At 34.3% G+C, this 13,649-nt stretch overlaps 1 long non-coding RNA gene across 1 annotated transcript in view; it reads left to right on the forward strand.

Moving 5' to 3' along the window:
• Positions 1-13,649, forward strand: part of LOC109028810 (uncharacterized) — a 724,848-nt gene that overhangs the window by 338,887 nt on the left and 372,312 nt on the right. Inside the window, exon 2 of the long non-coding RNA XR_008669849.1 lies at positions 10,243-10,384. This is a non-coding gene — a long non-coding RNA (uncharacterized lncRNA). The remainder of the gene's footprint in view (positions 1-10,242; positions 10,385-13,649) is intronic.

Genomic DNA, 13,649 nt, shown 5'->3' on the forward strand with positions numbered 1-13,649 from the left:
CAAATATTTGAAGGAAAAATATCTTTAATCTTTTAAGAGATATATAAAAGACCATTTACATTTATGTATTGGGGGTACTCTGTTATATAAAAAATTCGTATGGAAGACTTCACCATTACCACTTCCAGACACTTCAGATGAATTTGAACAGGACACACACACAGAAATCCATGCCCTCATGCTCAGTTCTACAACATGCTCTAAGCTGACATGTCATAAAGCAAACAGAACAGAATGGATTTAGTGTAGATTTTATTATGATACTTTCTGTTCAGCTTTTTGAGCTAGCTGGAAAAGAATGCTACCTTATTAGCATTATTTTTTTTCTCTTTTAGTTGCCAATTAGTAATAACATTAATGAGATCATACCCTTTCTTAATTTTTATGCACTGAGAATTTTTATACACCATGTGTTTTTTAAAGGCTGACATATGCTATTTACACCTTTCTATCTGTATGATGAACAGATATTTTAGTTTCTTTTTTTCTAGAAGATTGTCAGAGCTCTTTGTTTCAGTCTATCTGGGTAGAAATAAGTTTTCCTGTAATTTCAGTATCCTCATTCTAGTGACATCTTTGAATAAATTTCCAGATCATCTTTAAATTGTTATATATATGGTGATCTGTCTGGCATGGCTTGAAAGCAATTCTAGCAAGAGGTAGGGAAACTAACCTTTGGAAATCGCTTTAAGCTCTGGGTTAATATTCAGAAAAAAAATATGTTCTAGTAGAATATTTTTAGGTGGCAGTAAATTCCCTTTCTTAAAATTTATCAAGAACAGTCTATGAATTTAAACATCAACTCTGACTTAATGTTACCTGAAGATGAAAAAATGTTCCATTAAACAATAATTATTCTATTTTAAGTTAGTCTGTGGGCATGCCCAAATGTAATAATTCTCCCAATCCTGGCTTGTTCTCATATTCCCATATCCGGTTTATTCCAACAATCTCTTTGTTGGTCTCTTGGTTTCTCATCTCACTACTTAATACGTCTTCATATCAGCTTAGTTTCCCTAAAACATGACTTTCATCATGCTATACTCCCTTGTTGAAAAGCCCTATGCATTTTCATTTCCAAAATCTTAATATCACTTCAATTCAGAGTAGGATTTTTGTTCTCCACACTATAACTTAGTATGTGATTTTTGAAGTTGTCAAATGGTCTCTTCACTGTCTTCAAACTTCCCATGTTTTTAACCATGCTGTTAGCTTCACCTAGAATTATTTCATCTCTTTTTCTGCTTACCTAACTCTTACTCATTCTAAGGACAGCATAAGTTCTACTTCCTCCTTAAGGACTTTCCTTACTGGTTTAGCCTCACTGATTTCTCTTTCATTCAAACAGTTACAGAATCTAAAACTTGTCATATTATATAAACATACATATTTGGTTAGTTTGTGTGTTTATATAGTTTCCATATACATTCTGTCATGTAGTGTTAACTCTTGTTCTGTGTACACCAATATTCTCCTCCCAGTCATTGTAAATTTGTTGCAAGTTCTATGCCTTCTAATTCTTGATCTTTATGTTGCCTTAGGAAGGGTTAAGAGCATGATGAACACTCAACGTAGATGATTCCTAATTAAAAAGTATTTTACTTACAAATGGTATTGACATATTAGCAAATTTCATTCCTTTTGCCTTCACTTGCCATAATCTGCCCATTTGTTTTCATGTCTGAGAAAGCTAGTGTGGAAAAAAATTCAACTTCGAATTTTAGAAAATATCTGGATCAGAGATTTAGGAAATAATGATTCTACATTATTGAGAATAATAATAAAGATAATAATTAATAATAATAGATGTCTGGACTACCTATGTGGTCATTTCAGACTTCCTGTTTTCATTTTACTTGGTAAAAAAAAAATAGGAATTTTAGAGTCTAATAGACTTACAGGTAAATTCCAGATCCACACTTTGACAGTTGTATGGTTTCAGCTAAATTTTCTCTACACAGGGGATAATAATATTGTGTACTCCAGAACCACAGGGTCATAATGCCCATGTATTGTTTCTAATTGTCATATATAGTACATATTCTCTCTATTTTTAGTATTTATATCTCCTTATGAATACTGGAAAATTCTGACAGATACTAAAAATTTAGTAATGACTATTGAATCTAGCCTTTGTATTTTAGAAATAAGGATCAGAAACCAAGAGAGATCAGATGATTTGTTCAAGTTTATAAAACTGGATAGCAGTGCCATTCAGAAGACAACCCAGATGCCTGGGGTCCAGGAGCTTCTCCTGCTGTGCTGTATCCTCCCCATCACACGCCTCATTATGATTCTCTTCATTACTCCCTACATGCTCCTTCCTCCACTCTACCTTCCCATAGTGTTGGTGATCAATATATTCCCATACTTTAGTGTGGTGTTTAGAGCAAGGATCCACATCATTATTGCTTTTTATTCTATTGACTCTGGCTTTGATGTTTCAGAGCAGGTTCAATTATTGAACATAAGAATCTCATTTAAATAATAGAATAACTACTGGATTGCATTAGGAGCAAGATAGAAGTATTTGAGTTAATAAAAGGGCTATTGATACAATTGTCTCACAGCAATCTATCTCACAGATAATTTTTAGAATAAAACCCATAACTACAAAAAGATATTTTCTTGATTTTGCTTTCTGCAGTTGATAAAATCCAGAATGACATTGTGCTCAACACAAACCTAAGATATAGCGATCTTTTGTCAATTAGCTATCTTTTCTGTAAACATATTTAAAGAAGGTTTTGGAAACAGTTTCTTGATAGAAAGGAAAGCCATTTCAAAAGGTAGCAGAATTATGAACTAAATCATACACTTTTTTTTTAATTTCACCTAAGATTAATATAATGGAAGCCAGAGAAGCCATGGACACCAAGATCAGAGCTATACTGACCGCTGTTAACTTTCCATAAATCTCTCTCTGGCAGATCTCTCTCTGTATATGATGGTAAAAGCAGAGCCCATGTTTTAATATTTATTGGTATTCTAGTTTTATGATTAGCACCTTCTTGTCTGCTGTAGCACTTTCTACTGCCCTGTGTGTTCTTGCTATCTTTATGTGTAGCAAACCTCACTACCATAAATGTTTGTCTCTTTTTCTATACTCACTTTTGGTAATTCCTTTTTTTTTTTTTTAATTTCAACTTTCATTTTAGATCCAAGGAGTACATGTGCAGGTTTGTTAGAGTCCTTTGTCTGTTGTTCCCACTTTTGCATCCATGTTTACCCAATGTTTAACTACCATTTATAAGTGACAACAAGTGATGTTTTGTTTTCTGTTTCTGTGTTAGTTTGCTTCGTATAATGACCGAAACTGCATCCATATTGCTGCAAAGGACATAATTGCATTCAGTTTTATGGCTGTGTAGTATTCCATAGTGCATACGCACCACAGTTTCTTTATGCAATCCACTGTTTATGGGCTCCTAGATTGATTGCATGTCTTTGCTATTGTGAATAGTGCCGATATTTGCCATTTGTTCATGATTGTGACTGAGGAAATGTAATACAAAGTTCATATTTGCTTTAATAAAGTATTATTTTAATTCCAAAAATGGTTATTGGGAGCCAATCTATAAAGTGGATGATCCTTTTATTCTCCTTAAATGTGAATAGAGCTTATGCACATGTTAGTTTAATTGTCAGTATCCCATTTATCTCTTAGAGGAAGCATATGTTATCCAAGTATTTTAGAGAGACAAAGGCTTATAAAATAACTACTGATTGTGAAACTATAATTGAATACTCTCCACTCCAGTGTTACAACTATTAGCACTTTTCTTATACCAGAGTTGCTGCTCAGAATCATCACCAAAATTTGGAATTAATATTCTTCTTAGTTATACAATGATAATTTTTTTGTATTTATTTTTCCAGTGTAGTATGTTTGTTTTATTATCTCTTTATGATTTTAATTTATATTTTTCTGATTAAAGATGAGCTTAAAAAACTTTTCACATGTTTAAACTTCCTCCTGTGTGAAGGACTGATTGCCTTTTTCTTATTTATCTGTAAAAGATATTTATATATTCTACATATAAAACTTTCATTGGCTATTTATATTACAAATAATTATTCCCATTTTATGGCTTCCATTTTTTACTAAGAATATGGTGTACTTTTATGAACAAAAGTCTTAGTTACAATGTAGCCTATTTTACCAATTTATTTCCTTTAGAGTTAGTGCTTTTTGAGTCTTGTTTAATGAATTATTTTCTAACCCAAAGTTATAAAGATTTTTCCTCTGCTATGTTCTAAAAAATTTATTATTTTTCTTTGCATATTTAAGGCTATTATCTATCTGGGATTTATTTGTATATGTAGAGGGTAAGACTCCAAAAGTATTTTTATCTATTTGGATCTCCAAATGTCCCAACTTATTTATTTAAAAACAAACACTTTGGGAGGCCAAGGAGGGTGGATCATCTGAGGTTGGGAGTTTGAGACCAGCCTGACCAACATGGAGAAAACCTATATCTACTAAAAATACAAAATTAGCTGGGCGTGGTGGCACATGCCTATAATCCCATCTACTCAGGAAGGCTGAGGCAGGAGAATTGCTTGAACCCAGGCAGCGGAAGTTGTGGTGAGCCAAGATCATGCTATTGCACTGCAGCCCGGGCAACAAGAGCGCAACTTGGTCTCAACAAACAAACAAACAAACAAAAACACACTATCACTCTCTGACTATTTTGGCGTGCCAATTTTGTCATAAATTAAACGTCCATAAATGTATGTTGTATTTCTGGTGTTGCTATTTAGTTTCCTTGGTGTGTTTGTCTGTCTTTTCTCCAGTGCTACCATGTCTCATTGTGGCTTTTTAATAAATTGTTCTGTTCAATAGGGTAGTTTCTCCCCCTTTGTGTATCTTTGAGTATCAAGTATTCACTGTTCTTGGCCCTTTGACTTTGTATATACACTTCTGAATAATTGTTAATTTCCACTGTAAAATCCCTGCTGGGATTTTTATCGAGTTCATATTGAATCTATAGATCAATTTAGAGACAATTGGCATTTTATAATGTTAAGTCTTCCTATGCCTAAACATATGTATCACTTAATTTTCTCTCATTAAATTTTTATAGATTGTTCCAGAGATGTCTTATATACCTTTTATTAGATTTAGTTCTCAGAATGTAATATCATTTATGACATTATAAATAACATTGATTCAAATTACATTTTAATTGTTTTCTTTTATAAATAAATAAGCTGAATTTGTGTATTTGTATATTCAATCTAGCTAAATTAAAGTATTTGATTGATATTTAAGTTTTAAAATGCACAATCATATTACCTATGGATATTGACTGTTTTATTCCTTTTCAATTTTTATTTGAGTTTTTCTTACTTAATGTACTCATTAGCACTGGACAATGTTGAAGATTTTTGGTGATACCTGGAAACCTTGTCTTATTCCTCATCTCAGAGGGAAATCTTTCAGTATTTCCTCATTAAGTATAATTTCTGCAGGTATATCCTTACATATATAGTAGATATTTATTATTTGTGGATTTCATTTTTGCAAATTATTCTACTAGCAAAAAATTATTTGTAACCCCCAAATCAATGTTCTATGCACTTTTATGGTCATTCAGAGACATACTCAGTGTTATGAGAAACTTAAGTCACCCAATACCCATCTTCCCAGCTAAGGTTGAACAAGGTGATTCTCTGTCTTTTTGTTTTCAACTCTCATGCTGTAAAGAGTATCCTTTTTTGCAGTCTATTTAGTGCCACATTTTCCAAATTTTTATGTTTGTTTGTTGGGTGAGTTCACATTTAATATGCCACCAAGTGTATTGAAGTGCCATCTAGTATTGCTAAACACAGGAAGACTGTGATATGGCTTACAAAAAAAGAAAATACTTGGATAGGCTTCATTTAAGCCTGATTTGCAGTGCTGTATCTATTACTTCAATGGTAGCTATAATATATCCTATTTATATCATGGTAGTGCTGAGTTAAGGTTATTTACATTCCCTCCTGCCAATATTCAGGAGTGATATTGCTGTGTATTCTGTTTCTGTGTATTCTTGCAGTGTCTTTGTAGAATTTTAAGACCAAGGCTATGCTAGTCATCAAAAATAGTTGGTGGCCAGGTATGGTGGCTCATGCATGTAATCCTGGCACTTTGGGAGGACAAGATGGGAGGATTTCTTGAGTCCAGGAGTTCAAGACCAGCCTTAGCAACATAGTCAAACCCTGTTCCTATTTTAAAAAATAAAATAAAAATTAGCTGGGCATAGTGGCACACATCTGTAGTCCCAGCTACTTGGGAGGCTGAGTCAAGAGGATTGCTTGAGCCCAGAAGTTAGAGGCTACAATGATCTATAGTGGTGGCACTACACATTAGCTTGGGTGACAGAATGAGACCCTATTTCTTAAAAATAAAAATGTTGGTAGGTATTCTTTTTTCCAATTCCCTGGATTAATCAGGATTGACTAGACTATTCTCCATTAACAAACATCTTCAGAATCTCATAGATTACACACACACATACACACACACACACAGAGGCAAACACACACTATTTCTCTTTAATAAAAAAATCTTCTGGCCTGCGATCCCTATCCTGTATACAGAAAAGTCACCTGAGTCGTAGAGATTTGCGTTTCAGAAATTCAAGCTTTGTTGATTCTTTCTTTGTTAATCTATTATGTGTGTGCTTTAAAAAAATTAGTTAATTTCCGTTCTTCTTTCGTAACACAAGCCTTTACATTATTAAGTTTTCCTTTAAGTACTGATAGAGTTGCATCCCTCAAGTTTTGATATACATTTCCATTGTTATTTAATCAAAATATTATCTCAATTTTATTATACTTCCTTTTTTGGTCCAGTGATTATTTAGAAATGTACTTATTAATGTCTGAATGTCGGAGGATTTCCTACTTGTATTTTTGTTGTTGATTTGCAGTATAATTATATTATTATCAGAGGACATACTCATGATTTCAGCCCAAGGAATTTGGGAATTTTACTCTTTCTTAATTAATACATTTTCTTTCATCTAAGCACTGGGAGAGTGGGGAAATTTAAACTAGTAATTCAAGGACTCCTTCAGAATCAAACTCTTAATCTGGTTGTTGACTCTGTTAGTCTACAGCTACAAGAGATGAGAGACTTACTCTATCATTCATAAAAACTGACCATTTCCTGGGATAGACCGCTGGGTCACTATAACATTTGGATCTGGTTTGCCTACATTGAAGAAGATAAGGATGACTTCAAAAGGCTAGCTTGAAAGGGGATATCCATCCTCCACAAACCTCACTCCCATCAGCCCTCATTGCCTCCAGATCCATAAATGGAGTAGATTCTGTCAGGCTCAAGCAGAGGCAGATTAAAGCGTCAAAATAGAGTGAGCATGCTTTGTATTTATGTGAATATGTCTTAATTATATTAAGTGGAAACATGCTATTGTGTCAATATTGTTCTTTCTCCTGTATTTGTACCATTAGCATGCAAGCATGTAGTTATTTTTCTCATATCTTTATCCTACTCTGCCTCTACTTCGTTTTTCTACTGTCATTTTTTCTCATTTTAATGCTCAATAGAGTTGCGTATACTCAGTCTCTATTTGTCTCTATTCTCATTTAAGTGAATCTAGTCAGGCTTACATGCTGCTGCCTACCACCACATGAAACTGTCTATGTTGCAGTGTTCAGTGACCACCATGTGGCTATATATAGTGATCAAATATCACCATTTATCAATTTCGAACTACTAACATCATCTGGAAACTTCCTTAGATATTTTTTACTTGATGTATTGGGTTGAATAGTGCCCTCCGAAAACTTATGTCCACCTGGAATTTCAGCATGTGACCTTGTTTGCAAATAGGATATTTGTAGGTGTCATTATCTAAAATTAGATCATCCTGAGTTGGTACACTCCCTAAACAATAACTGATGTCCTCATAAGAAGAGAAAACATACACAGGGTCACACACAGAGACAAGATGGCCGTGTAAATACATAGGCAGAAATAGGAGTGATGAAGGCTAAGAAACCCAAGAATTCCTGGCAATCACCAGAACTAGGAAAAGACATGAAGGAATCCTCTCTCAGAGAATTTAGAGCAAGCACAACTCTGCGGACAACTTGATTTTAGACTTCTTGCCTCCAGAACTGTGAGAAAATAAACTTTTGTTGTTTTAGGGCACCCAGTTTGTGGTACTTTCTTAGGGAAGCCCTAGGAAACCAACATGCTTGCATCTAGGACTTCATAGCCTCTTGTGTTTGTTCATAGCCCATTGGCCTTTCCTAAATCTCTTTGGTTGGTCCTTCTTCTTACCCCTGATCTGTGAACATGGTGTTCTAGGCCTGTGCCATGACTGTTTTTAGCAATCTACACTCATGTCCTTTGTGACTTTACCAGTCCTATGACTTCCAAAATGATGTGTTCCCTGAAAACTCCCAAATGTGAATTTGCCACATGGAACACCGTAATCACAAGTCTCACATTGATCAGCTTGCCAACTGACATCTCCACTTGTATTTCTAGTAGACATCTCATATTTAGTATGACTCACCAAAAAACAAACAATAACAGACACCTTTCCTCCCCTTCACGACCTGAGATTTATCTTCACTTTTTATCCTGTCAATTAGTAGCAAGTCCATCCTTTTATTTGCTCATTCAAAAAGTTTGGAATCTTCCTGTATGCCTCACTTGTTTTTCATCAGAAAATCCTTTGTACTTTATGTTCAAAATGTATTGAGAACTGCATTTACTGCTCATCACCTCCCCTGGTAGCACAGTGCCATTATCATCGAGAAGGGTTATTGCTATAGCCTCCTAACTGCCCTCCTTCATCTGATCTTGCTCTTCCCCTTCAGTCTATTCTGAATGCGTTAGACAAAGGGATCCTGTTCAAACACAAGTTCCATTGTATCAGTCTGAGGGCCTAACTATTCCATGTATATTCATCTTGTTCAGAGTAAAAATTAAAGTCCCCATTAAAGCCTATAGGCTCTGTACCATCTGACTCCACTATCTCTCTCTTCTCCTCTCCTACCACCCAGAACTCCTGACTCACTCACTCCAGCCATGTGAAGCTCCTCATTTTTCCTTCAATATTAAACACATTCTTTTCTTCCAGGACTTTACATTGTCTGTTTTTTGGGCCTAAAATGCTTTTCCTACAAATTTTTCATGGCTTACTTCTCACCTTAATTCTTTGCTCAAATGTCCCCCTTTCAATAAATTTTACTCTATACTTTCAAAATTACAATCTTCATCATCTGGCACTCACTGTCATCATTTCTTGCTTATTTTTTTCCCAAAGAATTTATCATATTAAAGTTCTAATATGGTACATAACCTATTTATGCACTTTCAATGTGTGTCTTCTTTGACCAGGAGTGTAAACTCCATGAAGTCTTTATCCACAGCACCAAACATATGACTGGCACACAATAAGTTATTTGACAGATCAATTAGTGAAGAAGTGATTAAATAAATTTATATTCTACCAGTCAGATGCACTTGTGGAGGACTTTAATTTGGAACTGAAGAAAACAAGATGAGAGATACAGCGTGGGGCATCCATTTTAAACGTAATTCTTAAATCAGCTTCAATATGTTCCATTATCTGGAACTGAAACGTGATAGATATGCATATACGTTTATAAAAAAAGAACTACTTTATAGGCATATTCTATACATTGACTATTATACACTAATTTTCTTTCATTTTAATTTTTAAAATAAAAAATTAATTTTTGTTTTATTTTTATTTCAAGTATAAGAATTATTTTCTTTTTATAAGTAGTTATTAGGTGTCTATTTTATTTCAGGTACTCTGCAAAATAAATAATATAATGGTGTAATAAAAATAACCATAGGCATCAATTGAACAATAACTACCATACTTTGATAATTACCCACACATGCATACAAACATGCATAGACACACACACACACACAATCTCATTTAACCTTTACAGCAACTCTGTAAAACAGGTGTTATTGTTCTCAATATATAGAATAGGAAATTGAGGTTCAAGAGGTTAATTAACTTTTTGAAGTTCCCACAAGTAATTATAAGACGATTTGAACCACCGTTTGTCTAAATCCAATACCTTCTCTAATTGAGTAATGCTGCCTCAGAGTTTATAAATAGGAGGAAAGACATAATTAAACCAATAATTGTTTTTAACTGTTAAAATATTGTAGTATTTACATTCATTATACTAGAATACCAAAAATATCTATGTTTTGTGGCAATTTCACAGGCATTTATGAAGTAGGGACCTGGAATTGAATAGACTCCTAAAGGAGAGACAGAAGTTGGAAAGAGCAAGAAGAGTGGATGTGGATCCAGACAGAAAAAGAGAACAGCAAATATTTGAAAGAGCTTAAGACGTACTCCTCAAGGTAGAAAACTCTATTTTATACATATAACATAATGTTAAATCTATTATTTGCATGTTCAGTGATGAAAAAAATTGTTCAGTAAAAAATAGGAAATTGCAATATTAATAACACCTAACATTGAAGACTGACTTATAGTGTAATAAATACTTTATATGGATCATGCCATTTAATCCCCACAATAATCATAGAAAGAAGAAATGTTTATGAAGCCCATTTTTAAGAGGAGAAAACTGAAACACAGAAACACAGAAATATTACAAATCTTGACTAAAATTATAAAACTTGCTAAAGCTACAAAGCCATTGGCACGAGGAACTGGTAATTAAACCTGGTAATATCGCCCTAAAGCTCAGACACTTAACCGCTATGTAGTTTTCTATCTGTCTCTTTCCCTTCCTCTCTGTCTCCCCAGTCATACAGGTCTCACAGATAGTTTAATAGTAATTGAAAAGTATTTCTCTCTTATTTATTTTTACTTCCTGGGTACTGAAATTTCTTTATGTGTTTGAAATTTTGCCTTCTATGGGTGAGATACTTGCTTTTGCAGAACTTTGGAAGTTAGGTTGTAAAAAGATGTCTGACATTCAGCCAATCAGAGGTTTCGCCCATATATTTTTGCACTTCAGTGGGTGATTTAAAGACTAAACTACAGTTTAGGTTTGCATTTGTCTCATCACCATGGAAAGTTGCAGTTTGCATGGTACACTGAGTGGTGCTGGCAGTGACATCAGGATCCTGGAGCTGTGCTGGAACTGGAGTGACAGGCAGTGTCCAGGGTAAGCATTAGCGTTGGCTTGCAATAACCAATGTCCAGCAATAACATGCCTCTGGTCTATTTGTTTGCTTGACTTGACTGTGGTTCCGACACTGAGCTTGCCTGTTTTCCTTTTTCTTCTTTCTTTGTTTTTATGGTGACTTTCTTTTCTTTTCTTTTTTCTTTCTTTTTCTTTCTTTCTTTCTTTCTTTCTTTCTTTCTTTCTTTCTTTCTTTCTTTCTTTCTTTCTTTCTTTCTCATTCCTTTTTTCTCTCTCTTTCTCTTTCTTTCTTTCTGTCTTTCTCTCTCTCTCTCTTTCTTTCTTTCTCTCTCTTTCTTTCTTCCCGGAGTTTCACTCTTGTCACCCAGGCTGGAGTGCAGTGGCGTGATCTCTTCTCACTGCAACCTCCACCTCCCGGGTTCAAATGATTCTCCTGCCTCAGCCTCCCGAGAAGCTGTAATTACAAGCATGTGTCACCATGCCCAGCTAAATTTTGTATTTTTAGTAGTGACAGGGTTTCACCATGTTGGTCAGGCTGCTCTCAAACTCCTAACCTCATGTGATCTGCCCCCCTTGGCCTCCCAAAGTGCTGGGATTACAGGCGTGAGCCACCTCACCTAGCCATTTTTTAAAAGCCACTTCTGACTTCTGGGCTTTGCTTTCTGGCATTTCCACTTCCTTATATCCATTTATCAAATATTATTATTATTATTTTGCTTAAATTAGCTAAATCCTTGCACACTTGAGAACGAAAATCTATTCTGTAGGCAGAAAATTCTCATCCAAATTCCTTGAACATTATCTAAACCTTACATAAATTTTCTCCACGTCATCTTTCAGCAGTAATAAATTGGATAGAACTTGGTTTTATCCATAAATATGTAGAAGTGATTTTTCTAAAACTGCTACAAATAGGAATGATTTTGTTGATTTTTTACTCCTGGTTTTCATAAGCTAACACCGAGAGCACAAAAGAATTTTATTTAGGTAAGATTGGTCAATGATTTGAAGCTTGAGACGTTAAATATTAATAATTCAGAAATTTATTCTACTTCTGAGCGAGCATCTTTATTGATCATAAGCATTACAATAAGAGTTTGGGTATAAAAAATGCATGTAGTCAGAGAAATGGTGTGCTGAGCGATGCTTAAATTATTGTAGACCTTTTCAGAAGTCATGTGGTTTTGTATTAAATGGGAATGCAGTGATAAAATAGTGTGATAAAAAGTTTAGCCCAGCAATGCTATAGAAAGTATACAACAAACGAAGAAGAAAACAAAATCGATGACAAAATCTTTTAAGTATAAAAGTGCAGATTAGAAACAACTATTTAACTAGAGAACCCTTATCATGCTTTTGAAAGAATATAGCATGTTGAAGTGAGGGACCTAGCTATTACTTCTATGGACTAAAAGAGGCTATACTAAGTTTTTTATCTCTTATCTGTATTCTGAGGGTATACACTCTTTGTATTTTTTTAAACGCATAAACTTTTGAATTTGCAGCTGGCTTGCTAATTTAGCTCCAGTTTTAGTTTTGTTGCAAGATCAAATTACCTTGGTGTTTGTAGAACAGTATTTAAAAATTATTTTTTATGATTTACATAAGATTGAATAAACTCATTTTACTGACCTGTCATAATCAGCTTCAATTTTTCTTTCTGCTAGTAAGGGGGTTGGTAGTGTGTTTATTGCTCTACTATAATTTCAACAACCTAATCTTATTTAAAGAGACAATCAAATAATTAATGTTTGTATGCACCTATGTATTGATTCTTAATGGGCTATATTCAGTAGCATTAAAGCAGGAAAGAGGTTAATTCTTTCTATGTTCAACGCTGGTTTCTTTCATTTGAAATAACAATATCTATATTGGGTATTATAAAGTCTATTTTAGTTTAAGCCAAGATTTTAAACTTTTTTTTTTCTTCTCTCTACCTAATGCCTGGTTGAAGTTTAGGAGAAAGAAGAGTCATTTGTTTTGTTCTTTTATTATTGTTGTTCTTCTTAGGTCTTTGCTTTATAACTTAAGTAAAATACGGAGTTGTGAAGGGGAGGAAAAGAGATAAAGAAAACAAAACAAAACAAAAAAAGAAGGCCTGCTTCCTCAGCTGTTCAAGCATCAAAATTTATCTTTGGTGATTTATCTGGAAATCTTCCTTCAGGGACCTTTTCCCTTACAAGCTTCATGACCTTGCTTTCTAACAAGCTTCATGAACAACTCTCCAGATACCTTCATGCTCCTTGTTAATTCCTTTCCCCTAAGCAGTGTCCTATGGCCTCTTTCTATTGGGAAACCCATGGCAAGAGGACAAACCTACAGTCCCACTTAGCCCACAGGGAAACTCACGCATCTGAGGTGCAGCTTGTCCATCGAGTGCCAATGAGGTCTCCTCCAGCAAGCCTCCAGCTCTGCTCTATAACTTAACTTACATTCAAAAGATCTTGGGGATATATGTGAGATTCCCTCAAGAACTCACTCATGCTTATTCAGATTGATGCAAACAAATA

Source organism: Gorilla gorilla, chromosome 9, assembly GCF_029281585.2.
Source record: "Gorilla gorilla gorilla isolate KB3781 chromosome 9, NHGRI_mGorGor1-v2.1_pri, whole genome shotgun sequence".
NCBI classification, from domain to species: Eukaryota; Metazoa; Chordata; class Mammalia; order Primates; family Hominidae; genus Gorilla; species Gorilla gorilla.